The 17,550-nt window shown below is 36.5% G+C and overlaps 1 pseudogene; it reads left to right on the forward strand.

Moving 5' to 3' along the window:
- The first annotated feature begins 1,414 nt into the window (after positions 1 to 1,414).
- On the forward strand, positions 1,415 to 3,540 carry LOC139901201 (F-box/FBD/LRR-repeat protein At1g13570-like; annotated as a pseudogene).
- The last annotated feature ends 14,010 nt before the right edge of the window (positions 3,541 to 17,550 follow it).

Raw genomic sequence — 17,550 nt, forward strand, 5'->3', positions numbered from 1 at the left:
TATAACATCAAACTGGGAGGACATAATGATACCGCAACCCGCAGGCGCACCGCAAATGTATGCGGACAATCACTATTGTGCGTATGCGTGTTCTTGTGTGCGGTATGCGGCGTGCGAATGCCTTTGTTCCCGGTACGGCGGTTGCTTAGCTGTCAAGTAAATATCTTTCCCATAATTATATCCGTGATTTGGGGGAGTCAGTTATGGATAAGATTAACGTGATCTGGGACGGTTCTAGAATTAGGGTTTGCCTATAAATACAAACCCTAATCATCATTTACCAGACACGGCATATATTACGTAACTATCGCACACGAGATACATTACGCAAAACAGCATCATTCAGCATCTCTTCAAGGTTAACAGGTTAGTCTTTCGTAAGCTAGTACCTACGACCTTATTTGGGGCCTCTTGATCGACGACCGTTATCAGAGGTGGACTTAATCACTTGGCCACCCCGCCGATATCATCATGTCGGCCAGGGTTATTCACGGTAGCCGGACCGGAGAGCCACGTTCTAAGATCCTTAAACCCCTCCTTATGTATTGAGCAGACATATTAAACCCCACGGTTAAAATATGCATGATCAAATTGTAAAACAGTCAGGTTTGTTATGATTTTTGAAAGTAATGAATTGTTAAGATGGTTTTCAATTTGTTTGTTAACGTTTTGTAACTTAAGACTATGCTTTTGGATTCCCTTTTTTAATTGTCGTTCTTTCAAGTATTTGTTTAAACATTGTTGTTTTCTATCTCATACAATTTGATGAATTATGTTAGTTTATTTACATGTTGATTATATAACGTATTATTAAAAAAAAATCTTTTAAAATCCAGTGATTCCACAGGTTTTTGCACTAGTACTTTCTAAAATAGAATAGGTTCCTTTATAATATTTGCCCTAAATAAAATTACTCCAAGTTCATCACTTACGTTTGGTACCGCCCTTTGCACTTTCAATTCAAATTATAGGTTGATGATGATCATGGAGTCCTAAATAGATCAAAAGCGTAGAGGTATTTAACTCTGTTCTTTCTTGTATAAATTAGCTCTACAATTTATTGCAATACGGATTAATTTTATTCAATTCAAGTTTTTATATATTCATCCGTCTATAAATTTGATCAAGAAACAGCTCCACAATATCGTTATCTGAACTGAAAAATACCTTACTCACGAAACTCCTAATTTTCTAGCCCTAGATCTGATAATATTTTTGTAATCCATCTTGAAAAGAACAGTGCTTTTGATTTCATCAAACTCTTTAACTTTTTTTAAAAGAAAAAAAATTCTTTCTGCTTTCTTTGGTGATTACTTTTTTGAAGTTTAGTTATAATTTTACAAAGTTTAGTTGAATGATTTTTTTATATTCAGTTTTCTGTAGTTTTCTATTACAGACTTGTGGATTATATATCATGAAAACTCAATGCCTAAGTTCAGATATAATCAGCTCCCTTCCTCAACACATAATTGAAACTATTTTAACTTTTATGCCAATCTGAGATGCATTGAGGACAAGCATTTTGTCAAAGAAATGGAGGTATTGTTGGATGACTATGCCAAAACTTGTTTTTGATTACAACCTGGTTGAAGTTTTATCTGATGGTGTCAACAGACATTTGGTGAAATCTAAGCTTGTCAGTGCGATCTTCCATGTTTTGTTTATACACACTGGTCCGACTGTCAGGAAGAGAGGATCGCCTGGACGTTGGGAGATACAAATTTGAGAGAAAAATAACTCTATTACTCACAAGAATAGATTACACGAGTATTTACAAAACTCTAAAAAAAACTCTCAAACTCACACACACTCTCAAGGTTGTGATTACACTTCTCTGAGTGATTTGGGATAATTTACAACTGAGGTTTGCACCTCTATTTATAGCTAGGATCTTATAGCGGTAGATAGGTGTGAATGAGGAAGGTGACGTGTGAACGTGGAAGGTTGGCGGCCGTCACCGTTTTCAACTTTGCTACTTCCACATGGTGTTCAAAGAAGGATACTTTGAACATCTAGAAGGTGAGCTTCTAGATTGTAGGCTGGAAACCTTCACCGACGATACTAGTGTTCAGGCTTCCTATCAACGAATTGGGCATAGTAACCGAAACATTTAGTCATTTATAATTTATACACCCTCTATAAACTACCCACGTCGTTCTTTTCCTTGCAAGGATTAGAATCTCTACACCTAAAAAATTGTAATTTTGTACCTCTAGACTCTAGTTATATTTAATGGATTTAATAAGTTGAGGAGAATGTCATTTCGAAATGTTCAGATTTCTGCTAAAGCGCTTCAGCACTTTCTCTCGAATTGCCCACTACTTGTGGATATGTTTTTGGTACGTTTACTATCTCCAAGTATCTAATTATTTATTAAATAAGCTCGAATCATTAGAGAAAAAAAAAATACTCATGTTAATAAAAAATGAAAAAGTATTAGATGAAAGTGATTTTGTCTAAAGATTATATACATCTCGTACAAAAATTATTGCAATTGCTAATCGTTTATTTTTGTTTTTCCCGCAAAGAACTTGGGTGTAGGTGGTATGCCAAATAAGCTTCCAACTTGGCTTCACCTAAGACATGTTACTTTGGATTTGTGCCTAAAGGAACATGATGTCATTTCATCTGCACTTTGCATCATCAGGAACGCCCCAAAACTAAGGCGACTTAATTTTCTGGTATTTAATTGTATTGCGTTATGATAATTATAATTAATAATTATAATTAATGGTCCTTATAATGCAGTTCTAATGATATCTAACCATGTTTCTGGATTAGATGAACGATAATGTAAATCTTCCGCATGAAAGTTCCATGAAGTTTGTTGATCTCCAAGATGACTTGAGTTTGACCTTTGATCATCTTAAGCATTTTGAAATAGTAAGTTCCAGTAACAATGTGTTGCTGATTGAATTTGTGAAATTCATCATGGCTAAGTCACCTGTACTAAAGCTAGCACGAATTGAGCTTCATGACAAGATTACTTTTATTGAAGAAATGAATATTTATAAAGAGCTGATATATCTTCCATTTCCTCGTGCATCACCTTTAGCAAAGTTAATTATTGGACGCCGAAAAACTTCTTTACGAAGATGATGCTTGGTAATTTTCTTTCTTAATATTACTAAGAATTGTCAAAGCACATTGCTTTGCTTTTTATGCGGACTATTTTGTGGAGTACATGTCTAGATTATGTTTTTTTATACTATACGTCTATTTGTTTCTTAATTTTCTTTCTTAATACTATACCTCTATTTGTTTTTATTATTATTATTATTAACTTGTAAAATAGTGGCGTTGATTGAAAGCTAGAGAAACGAGTCTCTCTCCCAGAGTAAAGGAATGACTACGTCTTACATCCCTCATACATCGAACCCCAACGCTAAAAACATTGTCAATACACACACTAATAAAAATGTCACAATATGTAACAATTAAGTTAGTCATCTATAAAAACTTGCAGGCATACAACTTTTCATCCCCATTGCAGAGTTCCTTTTTATCACTCTTCAGGTCCTCCCCTTGCATGATCCAGTTTACCTCTCAGGTCAACTTATCATTACTTTTTATCTTTTGTGATGTGGGACCCGGGTTGAAAGGATCAAAGGCTATTTGGCGTAGGATTTTGTTCCATTGTTAATTGATCCGTATTAGTTAGTTAGAATATTAATTTTATCTAAATAATAATTTATCTTATTTATTTATTTATTTATTATATTATTTGTTTCCTTAAGTTTAAATGTTAAGAGTCCGAGTTAGTTAGGGGTCTTGGTATTTTATTATATATAGGGTCCGTATATGTAATACGAGGAGATATCTTCCATTTGAATTATTAAATAATATTTCTTTAAGAATTGCTTTGGCGTTCTTTTTTTCTCAACTCGTGCGCGAGTTATTTTCTAACTAATCACGTTTGTGATTTGTTTAATATTCTTGATCCTTATTAGTTGGTATTCAGAGTATAGATGGGCAAAAAAACCGGATCCAGATCCGATCCGGAACCGGATCCAAGCAAAACCGGACACATCAAAAACCGGATCCGGATCCGAGATCCGATCCGGTTCCACCCGGATCCAGTTTTTCAAGAAAACCGGATTTTCCCGGATATAAACCGGATTTTATCCGATCCGGTTTGGATCCGGATCCGGATCCGATCCGGTTTTTCAAAAAACTAGCCGTTTTTTTTTTTTTTTTTGGCACTTTCAGCCTTTTTTTTTTTGCAGTTTTTTGAGTTTATTTTTGACCATTTTAACCCCACAAAGTTCATTATAAATACATGGTAATGCCTTGTATAGGTGCACAAAAACCGGATCCGGACCGGATCCGGATTTAAAAAAACCGGACAAAAAAAATCCGGATTTTTCCGGATCCAGTTCCGGTTCCGGATCCGGTTCTCGGGGTCGGTTTTTTTTCGGATTTTTTTTCGGAATCGGATTTTTTTCGGATCTCGACCGGATTTTTTTCGGACTAAGATCTTTGTCGGATTTTGTTTTTTACTGGTTATATTTTTACCGGTTCGATTTTTATAACTTTTGAACAACAATAATATAATCAATATAAACAAAATATATAACGCTACAACAATTATAAATAATACAACATTTTTATTCAAATGATTAACCACTAAAGATAATATAAATAACAATAACAATACATTTATTTGAACGATACAAGTTACAACTATAAGTATACAAAAGTTAATACATTATTCGAGCTTCGGCATGGCCATCACCCGATAATGTATTACGAGCAAAGTATATTGAGCTTCGGCATTGCCATCACCCATTATACATTACTCGACTACTCGTCTTGCCTTCGTCGTTCGAAATAGTCTTCACTTGCTTCAAATTCGGGGTCATCAACCGCAAATGTTCGTTGGTAATTTGCAATATATTCTTCCATGTTAATGGGATCATATTCACCTTCCTCCACTTCGGTCTCGGTATTTCCTTCGGTTGATGAAGGTGATAATCCCGCTTCTATTTCTTCCATCTCTATAAAATCTTCAACGTCATTATCTAACGGACATTCTAATGACGTTTGATCTTGTATCCTATCTACCCCGTCCAAATAATCCTTCAAACATACGCATACTTCCACGGCTTGGGGGGTAAGTCTTGACCTTCTTTCCGAAATAATTCGACCGCTAAGAGAAAAAGCCGATTCGGAAGCTACGGTTGAGGCTTGAACGGCTAATAAGTCACGAACCATAGCGGATAATATTGGATAGGTGTCTTCTTTTGTTTTCCACCAAGCCAAAACATCAAAGTTGTGAAATTGTTCGGGATTCATGTTTAGTGCAAAGTTTCCAATTTTGTAATTTCCCAACTCGCTTGTGGGTGCCGATGTTCGGGCACGTTTTGAAGCGTCTTCACGTAATTGGTTAAAAAGAGTAATATTAAGGTCTCGGGCCCTTCGAGAAGATGATCCGCTCTCAAATTGGTCAACAATTGGGTTTGATTGTCGACCATAAGTTGTTGCATAAATTGAAAATAATTGCTCAAAGGTGTCATTAAATGCGAATATTTGGTTGTTTATATAGTTGGGTTCGGCGTCTTCGGGACCATGAATACAATCCAAATTTTGATATATTGTTGTCATCAAAAGTTCCACCCCACTAAAATTGATTTTCGGGTCAACAGCGGCCGCAAATAAAAAAACTTTAGGTATTGTTCCAAAATATTTTTTTAGTTTTTTTCTTATGTGAAAAACGGTTTGTCTAAAAATACGATTATTTGAGTTCGCAAATTCGTTAATTTTTTCCGTCATTATATAAAGTTGTTGTAAAACTAGTGAGTTAGTTGGGTAATAAACACCCGAAACTTTTGTCGTTGCCTCTTTAAAAACTTGTAAAAAATTTGTTAATGCTTCCAAGTCATCCCATTCGTCGTTATCAATCGGTTCGGAATATCCCTTTCTAATTAGTCTATTATTAAAACCGATTAAAGTTTCTTTTTGTCGTAATATATTTTCAAACATAAGACAAGTAGAATTCCACCTAGTATTATTATCAAAATAAGGACCTAACCAAGTGCCATTACAATTTTTAACAAAATTTTTATAGTTTTTATGTCGTTCGTTGCTCGTACGATATATCGTTACTAATAATTTTCTAAATTTATCTTTTAACGAACTACAATAAGTTAAACAATCTTGAACGGCCAAGTTTATAATATGAGCAACACAACGTGTATGTATAAACGCACCATTTAAAACCGGTTGCATTCGTATTTTTAACATATCCATGGCACTAGTATTATTAGAAGCATTATCTAGCGAAATAGTAAAAACTTTATCGATTAAATTATATTCAGTCAAAGTGTCTTGTATAATTTTTCTTAAATTATTACCATTATGCGGATAAGCAAATAATTTAAAAGCGATAGTCCGTTTCATTAATAACCACGAATCGGGATGGAACCAATGAGCGGTAACGGCTAAATAAGAATTTGCCGTTCCGTGTGGTGCGGTCCAAACATCACAAGTTATAGAAACTTTATGTTTATATGTTCCAAAACCTTCAATTATATCATTTTTAGCTTTTTTCCATAATTTAAAAGCGTCACGTCTAAGAGTAGTACGACTTACATTGTCATATCGCGGTTGTAGTCGGTTGCGAATTAGCTCCGTAAGCTTTGGATTGTCGAAGTGGTTGAAAGGAAGCCCTTGTTGAATGACAAACCTTGCCAAATCTTGACGAAGAGCTTCTTGATCGTATACAAAAATCGAACCATCCCGACCAAGTGTAGGTTGTGTCGGGTCTTGAGCGGCCCCCGAACAACTTTTTGCAAGATGTTTTCTTAAAGTAGAGTTACCCGAAACACCTAGGAACTTACCACATCTCTTGCAACGAGCTTTTTCTTGATTATCGGTCATCACGCACAAGTCGAAATTAGCCCAAACGTCGCCTTTACGACTCGTATTTTTGATCGTACGAACATCGTTGTTGGTATAACGTTGTGAAGATTGGGCAACGGAAGCGGCATCGGAAGCGGATGCTTGTGAGTTATCCATTATAGGATTAGTAAGTAGAGTTTAGTGAGTAATTATAGTGTAATTATAGAGTTTTTTGAGATTTAGAGAGAATAGAGAGAATTAGATGGTGTGTTTTCAACCAAAACCCAATACCATCTATTTATACTACACTTGAAGGGGTAAAATGGTCAAAAAAAGTTCAAAAAACTGCAAAAAAAACGCTCCAAACGGCTAGTTTTTTTTTGATTTTCGAACAGCAAAAAAAAAAAAAAAAAAAAAAAAAAAAAAATCCGGTTTTTATCCGGTTTTCAAAAATCCGGATAAAATCCGGTTTTTATCCGGTATTTATCCGGTTCTGGGGCAACGGCTAGATCCGGTCGGATCCGGATCGGATCCAGGAACCGGATCCGGTTCTGACAGGATCCGGATCTGACAAGATCCGGTTTCGGATTTTTTTTCGGATTTTTTTCGGATCCGGTTTTTTTGTTCACCTGTAATGCCTTGGTTGAAAATGCACCAACAAACATTCTCATATTTATTTTTAAATCACTAAATATTCTCTAATCTCTAGTCTAATTATCCCATAATGGATAATTCACAAGCTTCCGTTTCCGGTTCCGCTTCCGTTGGAACATCTTCACAAGGCTACACTACGGCCGATATTGATTACAAAAAAGAAACAAAGCGAAAAGGGGACGTTTGGTCCAAATTCGAGTTGTGTGTAATGAAGGATGGTGCGGAAAAAGCTTGTTGTACACAATTGTATTGTTCGAATATTGTTATTTATATTATCTATTGTGTTGAGCACTTGAGCGTTATAACTTTTCTTTATACCGATTATATTATTGTTGTCAAACGTTAAAAAAAATAGAACCGGTAAAAATATAATTCGCAAAATCGAATCCTAGTCCAAGAAAAATCCGAAAAAATCCGATCGAGATCCGAAAAAGAACCGGTTCCGGAAAAAAATCCGAAAAAAATCCGACGCCGAGAACCGGATCCGGAACCGGATCCGGAACCGGTTCCGAAAAATCCGGACAAAAAAATCCGGTTTTTGTTTGTTTGTCCGAATCCGGTTTTTTATCCGGTTTGTGCATCTATAATTCAGAGCAGGTTTCTCCTGTTTCGATGGCTGGCTATAACGCGAGCAGGAAGAACAATCTCTCTGACGTGATCAGGGGATTGGAAGAAATAACATCCACTCTTGAAGATCTTACAGTTCGTATTGATCGAGTGGAGATTAACATTAGGGACCTGAAACAGGGGCGGGAAGATTCTGAAAGGTTTGCTTTTGGCACCCAACCCTGGGCTCAACCACAATCCTACCATCAACCCTACCATAAACAATACCACCAATGCCCCATTTACTATGAACCACAATCCTACCATCAACCCTACTATCCACCACAACCATATCATCAACCATACTATCAACCACAACGCTACCAGCAGAGTCAACCTGTTAATGAGAATCTCGATACGAAAGAATTTTTTGATTCGATGAAAAGTTTAATAGCCAGGTTGAAGAAATCGGAATCTGATTCTCATATGGAGAAGCGAGATAAAATAGTTGAAGAAGAGAGTCAGGTTGAAGCAGAGAATGTATCCTCAAATATAGAAAAGGTAATTATTTTAGAGGAGATGCATAACGATATAGTTACCATTGTTGAAGAAGGTAAAGAATCTGCGACACAAGATTCTTACTTGTTAGGCTCTAATTTAAAAGAAGAGAATTTATCAATATGCAAGTTAGTCACGAGTTCTGAAGGTATTCTTGATAAAGGTGAGATTGTAGGGGTTTTAAAAGATGGAGACAAAAAAGTATCATATGTTTATTTGATTAACTTACTAGATACTAGCAAAAAGATTAGAATGAAAGATATGTTTGTATTCAATGTTGGCTATAATGCTGATTTTGAGAAGAATCAAAGGATTTTGGAGCAAAAAAATTGTAGGAGGATTCAGCTCAAATTTATTTGGAATGGCACTAAAGAATTTGTCATTGATTGGTTTGTCTTTGATCCGGGTGTATCGTCTTATTTAACTGGAACTCGAGGTCGAGTTCTTTTCAGGTGGAGAAGACTGGTGTGGGACCCGGGTTGAAAGGATCAAAGGCTATTTGGCGTAGGATTTTGTTCCATTGTTAATTGATCCGTATTAGTTAGTTAGAATATTAATTTTATCTAAATAATAATTTATCTTATTTATTTATTTATTATATTATATTATTTGTTTCCTTAAGTTTAAATGTTAAGAGTCCAAGTTAGTTAGGGGTCTTGGTATCTTATTATATATAGGGTCCGTATATGTAATACGAGAAGATATCTTCCATTTGAATTATTAAATAATATTTCTTTAAGAATTGTTTTGGCGTTCTTGTTTTCTCAACTCGTGCGCGAGTTATTTTCTAACTAATCACGTTTGTGATTTGTTTAATATTCTTGATCCTTATTATTTTGGTTATCCCGTTTTAGATTTTACATGTATAAAGTATGATAATATGATGGATTTGGATACCGTGAAGGACTTAAAGCTATAGATATTTTCATCTTTAAAGTCCCTAGTTTGGAAATGTGATATATTTGAAATTTTCATTTTATGATTTTATTAACATGGAAGTTTCATGCTATGATTTTTATTAACATGGAAGTTCACGAGATCACATTTATTTGATAACATAGTATTTGCTTCTTATTGATCATACTTTTTTCATATAACATATAAGTTTATGTTGGAGTATGGAGTCATTAAACAATCAAGAAAACTGAATCTGGGCTGTGATGCGGCGCATCATAGGTGGATGCGGCGCATCTATGCAAGCAAAATGGTTCGAAGGTTTTGGATGCGGCGTTTCAAGCTGATATGGCGCATCAAAGGGCAGAGATGCGGCGCATCTCCTTCAGATGCGGCGCATCTGATGCCAGTTCTTGAATCTGCATTCGTGGAAAGCAAAGGGATGCGGCGCATTCCTTGGTGATGCGGCGCATCGCTTGCCTGTCAGCAAGTTGTCAACTTGCACACTTGACATCCGAGCATGCTTAGCCTATCTTTCACTTTTGGTGCAAAGTTGGATACTTTACACCTAAAATTAGGGCTGTGATCATGCCAATACAAGGTGTAAAGCATGGCTAGTTGGTTCTAAGTTGATGATTACTAGCACACTTGAAGATCAAGTTGAAGTTTGGTTGTTCTTGTTCTCTCCTATATACAGAACTCATTGTATGCAAGTGTAACACACCACATACAAATATTCAGAAAATAAACACTCTCTAGTTGGTCCGTGGACTAAAGCAATCACAACGATTGCATATAACCACGTTATATCTTGTGTCGATTTATTTTTTCGCATTTATTATCTTTCATTCATTAAGTGGGTTTGAGTGATCTTGATAGTATCACTACTCGGCTAGTAATCTTGTAGAATTACTAGCGTTGTTTGGGTCCTAATATCCTAACAACTGGTATCTAGAGCACAAGGTTTCGTTAAGGGAACGATGGCGGAAGATGGGATGTTTAGAATCGATCGATTCGATGGGAGAGACTTTGGCTTTTGGAAGATGCAAATTGAAGATTACTTGTATCAAAAGAAGCTACACCAACCCTTGTTAGAGACCAAGCCCGAAAGCATGGACGATGCCGATTGGACGCTTTTGGATCGTCAAGCTTTGGGTGCTATTTGCCTTTCACTTGCTAAGAACGCTGCATACAACGTTGTGAATGAGAAGACGACGTTTGCTTGCTTGAAAGCACTCTCTAACATGTATGAGAAACCTACCGCTGCAAATAAAGTATTTCTGATGCGTCAATTGTTTAATACTAAGATGAAGGAAGGTACGAGTGCAACGGATCATATCAATGAATTTAATAATATCGTTTCAATACTTGAATCGGTAGAGATTAAGTTTGATGATGAACTAAAAGCACTTATCTTGCTTTCATCATTACCGGAAAGTTGGTCGGGTACGGTTACCGCGGTTAGTAGCTCTACGGGAACTACTAAGCTAGCGTTTGAAGCCATAAGGGATTTGATTCTTGGTGAAGATACTCGTAGGAGAAACTCGGGAGAATCAACGTCCGGTTCTTTGTTAAGTACCGACAACCGGGGTAGGGAATTTGAAAGCGGTGAGAAGAAGGGTAGGAAGAAGTCTAAGAAGAGGAATTCATCGAAAGATAGAAGTGAAGTTACTTGTTGGGGATGCAATCAAAAAGGGCACTTTCAAAGGAATTGCAAAAATGGTTCCGCGAAAGGTGTAAACTTGGCCGAAGGGGAAAGTGATGATGCACTTTTGTGTAGTGTTGAAAATTCAATGGAGTCTTGGATTTTAGATTCGGGAGCTTCGTTTCATGCTACTCATGTCAAAATCATGATGAAGAATTTTCGTTCATATCAAGGCAAGGTGAGATTTGCGGACAACAAGAAACTCAATATAGAGGGTATTGGAGATGTTGTTTTGAAGACTACTCTTGGTTCTAATTGGACTTTGAAGAACGTAAGGTACATTCCTAAATTGAAAAGGAAACTTATTTCGGTTGGTCAATTAGATGATGAAGGTAACGCAGTTACTTTTGAAAACCGCCAATGGAAGGTGCTTAAGGGTAGTTGTGTAGTGGCTCGTGGACATAAAAGGGGAACTCTTTATATGGTTGAAGTGTTTGATGAAGGCACAGTGGTTACTACGGTTAATGTTGAGTCCGAATCAACTCTATGGCACCGAAGACTCGGGCATATGAGTGAGAAGGGTATGAAGATGCTTGTTTCGAATGGGAGAATTCCGGATTTGAAAAACGTAGAACTTGAGTTTTGCGAACCATGTGTATATGGAAAGCAAAAGAAGGTGACTTTTGGGAAATTAGGGAATGCACCTAAGTTGGAGAAATTGGAGCTCGTTCATACGGATGTGTTTGGTCCAACCAATGTAGAATCTCATGGAGGTTCTCGCTATTATGTTACCTTCATTGACGACTCCACTCGAAAGGTATGAGTTTATTTTCTTAAAGCTAAATCCGATGTATTTAATACTTTTGTGAAGTGGAAAGCTATGGTAGAAAATGAAACTAACTTGAAAGTCAAGTGCTTGAAGTCGGATAATGGAGAAGAATATGGTAGTCTTGAGTTTAAAGACCATTGTGCAAAGCTCGGTATTAGAATGTTGAAAACGGTACCGGAAACACCGCAACACAATGGGGTCGCCGAACGTATGAATCGTACGTTAAATGAAAGGGCTAAGAGTATGAGACTACATGCCGGTTTGCCTAAGATGTTTTGGGCAGATGCGGTTAATACGGCGGCTTATTTGATAAATAGGGGACCCTCAACACCGTTGGGTTTTCGAATTTCCGAGGAAGAATGGCAAGGTAAGAAGGTGAGTTATGGTCACATTAGGATCTTTGGGTGTAATGCATATGTGAAGACCAAAGATGCGGATAGAGACAAGCTTGAAGCTAAGTCAAAGAAGTGTATTTTCATAGGCTATGGGTCGGATGAAATGGGCTATCGTTATTGGGACAACGAGGCTAGAAAAGTAATTCGTTCGCGAGATGTTACTTTTGATGAAGATTCGGTCTATGGCAAACCGGAAACGGGGAGTCCTAAACTGAGTCAAGTTACTTTTGACGATGTTTCTATTGATGATCTTGCAGGTTCTAGTGGGAGTTTGAGAAATTGCCAAATGACGGTGAGGTGTCAGAAAATGCTAATGATGGGGATGGTTCAGAAAGCGGTGATGATTCCGAACATAGTGCGAGTTCTAGTGATGAGGAGGATACAAATGAAACCGGTCCACCCATTCCGGTTACTCCTACACCAAGACGCTCGACTAGAGTGCCCAAACCTAATCCTAGGTATTACCCATCAGCAAACTACTTGCTCTATACCGAGAATGGTGAACCCGAAAGTTACTTTGAGGCAAGGAAGACAAAAGAATCCATACAATGGGAGCTTGCCATGAAAGAAGAGATGAGATCACTTGAGAAGAACAAGACTTGGTCACTGGTGAAGTTACCTCATGATAAAAGGGCATTGCAAAGCAAATGGATGTATAGAATCAAGAATGAGTTAGATGGCAAGAGAAGGTACAAGGCTCGTTTGGTAGTCAAAGGCTTTCAACAAAAGGAAGGGGTTGACTACAAAGAGATATTTTCATCGGTAGTTAAAATGACTACTATCCGTTTGGTACTTTCTATGGTTGCATCCGAAGACTTACATCTTGAGCAACTAGATGTAAAAACTGCATTCTTACATGGTGATCTTGTTGAAGAGATCTACATGAGGCAACCCGAGGGCTTTGAGGTAAAGGGTAAAGATAAGTGGGTTTGTAAGCTAAAGAAAAGTTTGTATAGATTGAAGCAAGCACCTCGGCAATGGTACTTAAAGTTTGACGAGTTTATGAAGAAGATTGGTTTCTTAAGATGTGAAGCGGATCACTGTTGCTACTTGAAGAAATTCAAGTCTTCTTACATAATCTTATTGTTGTATGTTGATGACATGTTGCTTGCAGGTTCTAACATGTCCGAAATTAACAAGTTGAAGGGATTACTTTCCCGAGAATTCGAGATGAAAGATCTTGGTGGTGCTAAGCAAATACTTGGCATGAGTATTGTGCGTGATCGTGTGAAGGGTACTCTATACTTGTCTCAATCTAAATATATTGAGAAAGTAGTAGAGAGGTTCAACATGAAAGATTCAAAGGCTCGTTCTATGCCTTTGGGAAGCACCTTAAAACTATCGAAAAGTCAATCACCAAAGACGGAAAGAGACAAGAAAGATATGAAAAAGGTTCCATATGCATCGGCCGTGGGTAGTATTATGTATGCCATGGTTTGTACAAGACCCGATATTGCTCAAGCAGTGGGAGTTGTAAGTCGTTATATGTCTAATTCGGGGAAAGAGCATTGGGAAGCGGTCAAATGGTTGTTTCGTTATTTGAAAGGTACTTCTAATATGGGATTGTGTTTCTCTAAAAACAATCTCATACTTAGAGGTTATGCGGATGCTAATTTGGGTGGATGTGATGATTCGGGGAAAAGCACTACGGGTTATGTTTTTACAATGGGGAAGACGGCGATTAGTTGGTTATCTCGATTGCAAAAGAGTGTTGCTTTGTCAAACACCGAAGTCGAATACATGACTATTGCGGAAGCTTCTAAAGAGCTAGTGTGGTTGAAGAACTTCTTAGGCGAGTTGGGTAAAAGACAAGACTATTGCGCCTTGTATTGTGATAATCAAAGTGCGGTTCATCTTGGGAAGAATCCGGTGTTTCATAGTCGTACGAAACACATCAAGATAAGGTATCATTTTATTCGACAACATATAAATGATGGCACTTTATTCTTGGAGAAAATCCTTGGTACGAAGAATCCTGCCGATATGTTTACTAAGGTGGTCACGACGAAGAAATTGAGGTTTTGCATTACCTCAATTGGTCTTCTCACGAATTGCTGAGAGAAGACCCCAGCTAGAGATTTGAATGGTGTTACAAGTTTAACAAGTAGTATTGAAGACCTTTTATCGAAAGTCTACTCATCTGTGTTTCAAATGGTATTTGACGGTAATCGAAGGTGGTTTAATGTTCTTAGTTAATTCATTGATATAATTGGAGTTTGTTCAAAGTCTCCAAGTGGGGGATTTGTTGGAGTATGGAGTCATTAAACAAACAAGAAAACTGAATCTGGGCTGTGATGCGGCGCATCATAGGTGGATGCGGCGCATCTATGCAAGCAAAATGGTTCGAAGGGTTTGGATGTGGCGTTTCAAGCTGATATGGCGCATCAAAGGGCAGAGATGCGGCGCATCTCCTTCAGATGCGGCGCATCTGATGCCAGTTCTTGAATCTGCATTCGTGGAAAGCAAAGGGATGCGGCGCATTCCTTGGTGATGCGGCGCATCGCCTGCCTGTCAGCAAGTTGTCAACTTGCACACTTGACATCCGAGCATGCTTAGCCTACCTTTCACTTTTGGTGCAAAGTTGGATACTTTACACCTAAAATTAGGGCTGTGATCATGCCAATACAAGGTGTAAAGCATGGCTAGTTGGTTCTAAGTTGATGATTACTAGCACACTTGAAGATCAAGTTGAAGTTTGGTTGTTCTTGTTCTCTCTTATATATAGAACTCATTGTATGCAATTGTAACACACCACATACAAATATTCAGAAAATAAACACTCTCTAGTTGGTCCGTGGACTAAAGCAATCACAACGATTGCATATAACCACTTTATATCTTGTGTCGATTTATTTTTTCGCATTTATTATCTTTCGTTCATTAAGTGGGTTTGAGTGATCTTGATAGTATCACTACTCGGCTAGTAATCTTGTAGAATTACTAGCGTTGTTTGGGTCCTAATATCCTAACAGTTTAAAACTGGTCGCATTGTTTACAATAGGTTTATATAGCCAATGGTGTAAAGTTGCACATAACTTTAATATTCAAAGTTCCTTTGGTATATTGCAAAATGCAAACTATAAGATGGATTTTTTTTTTTTTTAATGAAAAATACGATTACCCTAAAACAAGGCGCTTTCATCGAAAGATGAAAGAGACTAATAAACAATACACCAACAACGAAAAGGTTCGAAACTATAAACTAAACTAAACCACTGAAACACCTCGAGCTAACGCTATCTAAGTCGAGCCTAAACGGGGCAAAAACCGAATGGAAAAAGCTAACACACAACCAAACAAACTAAGAGCCATCCGAAAAAACTCTACATGAAAGCCAAGCCAACACAAGCCAACAAACAATCAAAATGACAAAAAATGACAACATAACTAATACCTAACCAAACCTTGAGAAATCAAATACGGTTAGTGGAGCCCTTCTTACGCATCCGTCCATCGATTTTGTCAATATGTATCGCCTTCCCCGTTGTGTATTCAAAAGAATACGATAGAACATTAGAATATTTATCATTAATAAGAGTACCAGATGATGGATGAATAACACCACGTTCCACCAAACATGCAAAGAAACCTTGAGACTTGTTACCAGCATCGACATCTTCTTCAACGTCTCGCAACGTCTCGCAATGACAAGTAATCATCTTCGGCCACTGACTTCACTATTTCAAGTTCAAGGTCTTAACAAATAAATTAAAGTGGATTATAACAAAATAAAATAAAATTTGGCTTAAGTAGTATTGAACCCCCATTCTAGTTCTTACAGACATCATGTTGATTTGTGCGGCTTCTATCTGGATTTTATGGCGGCTTCATAACAACACTTTTCTCGAGCCTTGTTCGTTGAAGAAATGTCTTTTATTTGATTCTGTTTGCAGTTTTCATTTAATTGATTTTGTAATTAACATAGGTCATAAAAATATAACCCTGAACTTATTGGTAATTAAGTTATTGTAATTCCCTCCTAGCGTCTTGCTAGGGGGTTTGGTTTATCAATATATATTTGATTTTCTTTAAAAAAAAATTTATAATAAAAAAGCTAGCTCCTATAAGTTCCAGCTAGTTTCGCACAAACACACTTATGTTGGATTTTCTAAAAACTAATTATGCTTTATAATATTTTTTGTGAATTTATAAAATCAAAAATTATTATTACGTACGTTATTTATTTTTATATTATATATATAATATTAATAATAATAATAACAATAATAATAATAATAATAATAACTATATAATATAATATAATAAGAAATAAAAAGAAATTGATGCACGTTGAGGAGTTGGAAGTGTTCGGTGAATATATCAAAGACGCTTGATCCTTTTGGCTCGATTGTCGGCGACTTTCCATTTCGTCTTTAGATGAATCTCTAATGGTTGCCGGTTAGATTGGATTTCATCTATTTCGTTATGTTTTTGTCGTTTTTTTGTGCTCAGTAAGACTTTGTCTTTGTATTGGTATTGCGAGCTTTGTGTAGTTTTTGTCTAGTTATGCTCGAATTACTCGGTTTGTATTTGTTTAGGAGATTTTCATTAGATCATATTTAATGCAGCGTGATGGCTCCGTAAACAGCACCATCACGCCACCATCACCCAACAATGGGGAGTGATGGTACAAAATGAAGCTAGGCGTGATCACATATCACGGAAGAATATTTGGGCATTATAACTTCTCCAACCAATAATAAATTAGATAATTTTAATTATAATTTAATTAATAAAATAAAAATAATATAATAACTAAAAAGGTGGGACCTATTTTCTTATCACACAATCATCAACTCATACAATTACAAACTTCATCACGCTATCACAATTCCCAAATCAGCACTATACCCTACAAAAACACCCCATTACGCACCATCAAACCCTCACCATTATGAATGATGTTATTATTATGACGAACCTTCTAGTTTTATAAACGTTTTTCCGTTTTTGCGACGAAACAAAAATCTACTCAAAATGACGGCTAGATTTTCTAAAATCTCAAACGAAAATAAGCCATAACGCGTTCCTATATTTCTTTTGCTATATTAAATAAATAAATAAAAAATATAAATAAATTAAATAAATATAAATAAATATAAATATATACATATAATTTGCCCTAATGTATAGAAAAATTGTTTGAAAATACATTGAACTTTCATAAAATTTCTATTATATGCATCCAA

Source organism: Rutidosis leptorrhynchoides, chromosome 3 (genome assembly GCF_046630445.1).
Source record: "Rutidosis leptorrhynchoides isolate AG116_Rl617_1_P2 chromosome 3, CSIRO_AGI_Rlap_v1, whole genome shotgun sequence".
Lineage (NCBI taxonomy): Eukaryota > Viridiplantae > Streptophyta > Magnoliopsida > Asterales > Asteraceae > Rutidosis > Rutidosis leptorrhynchoides.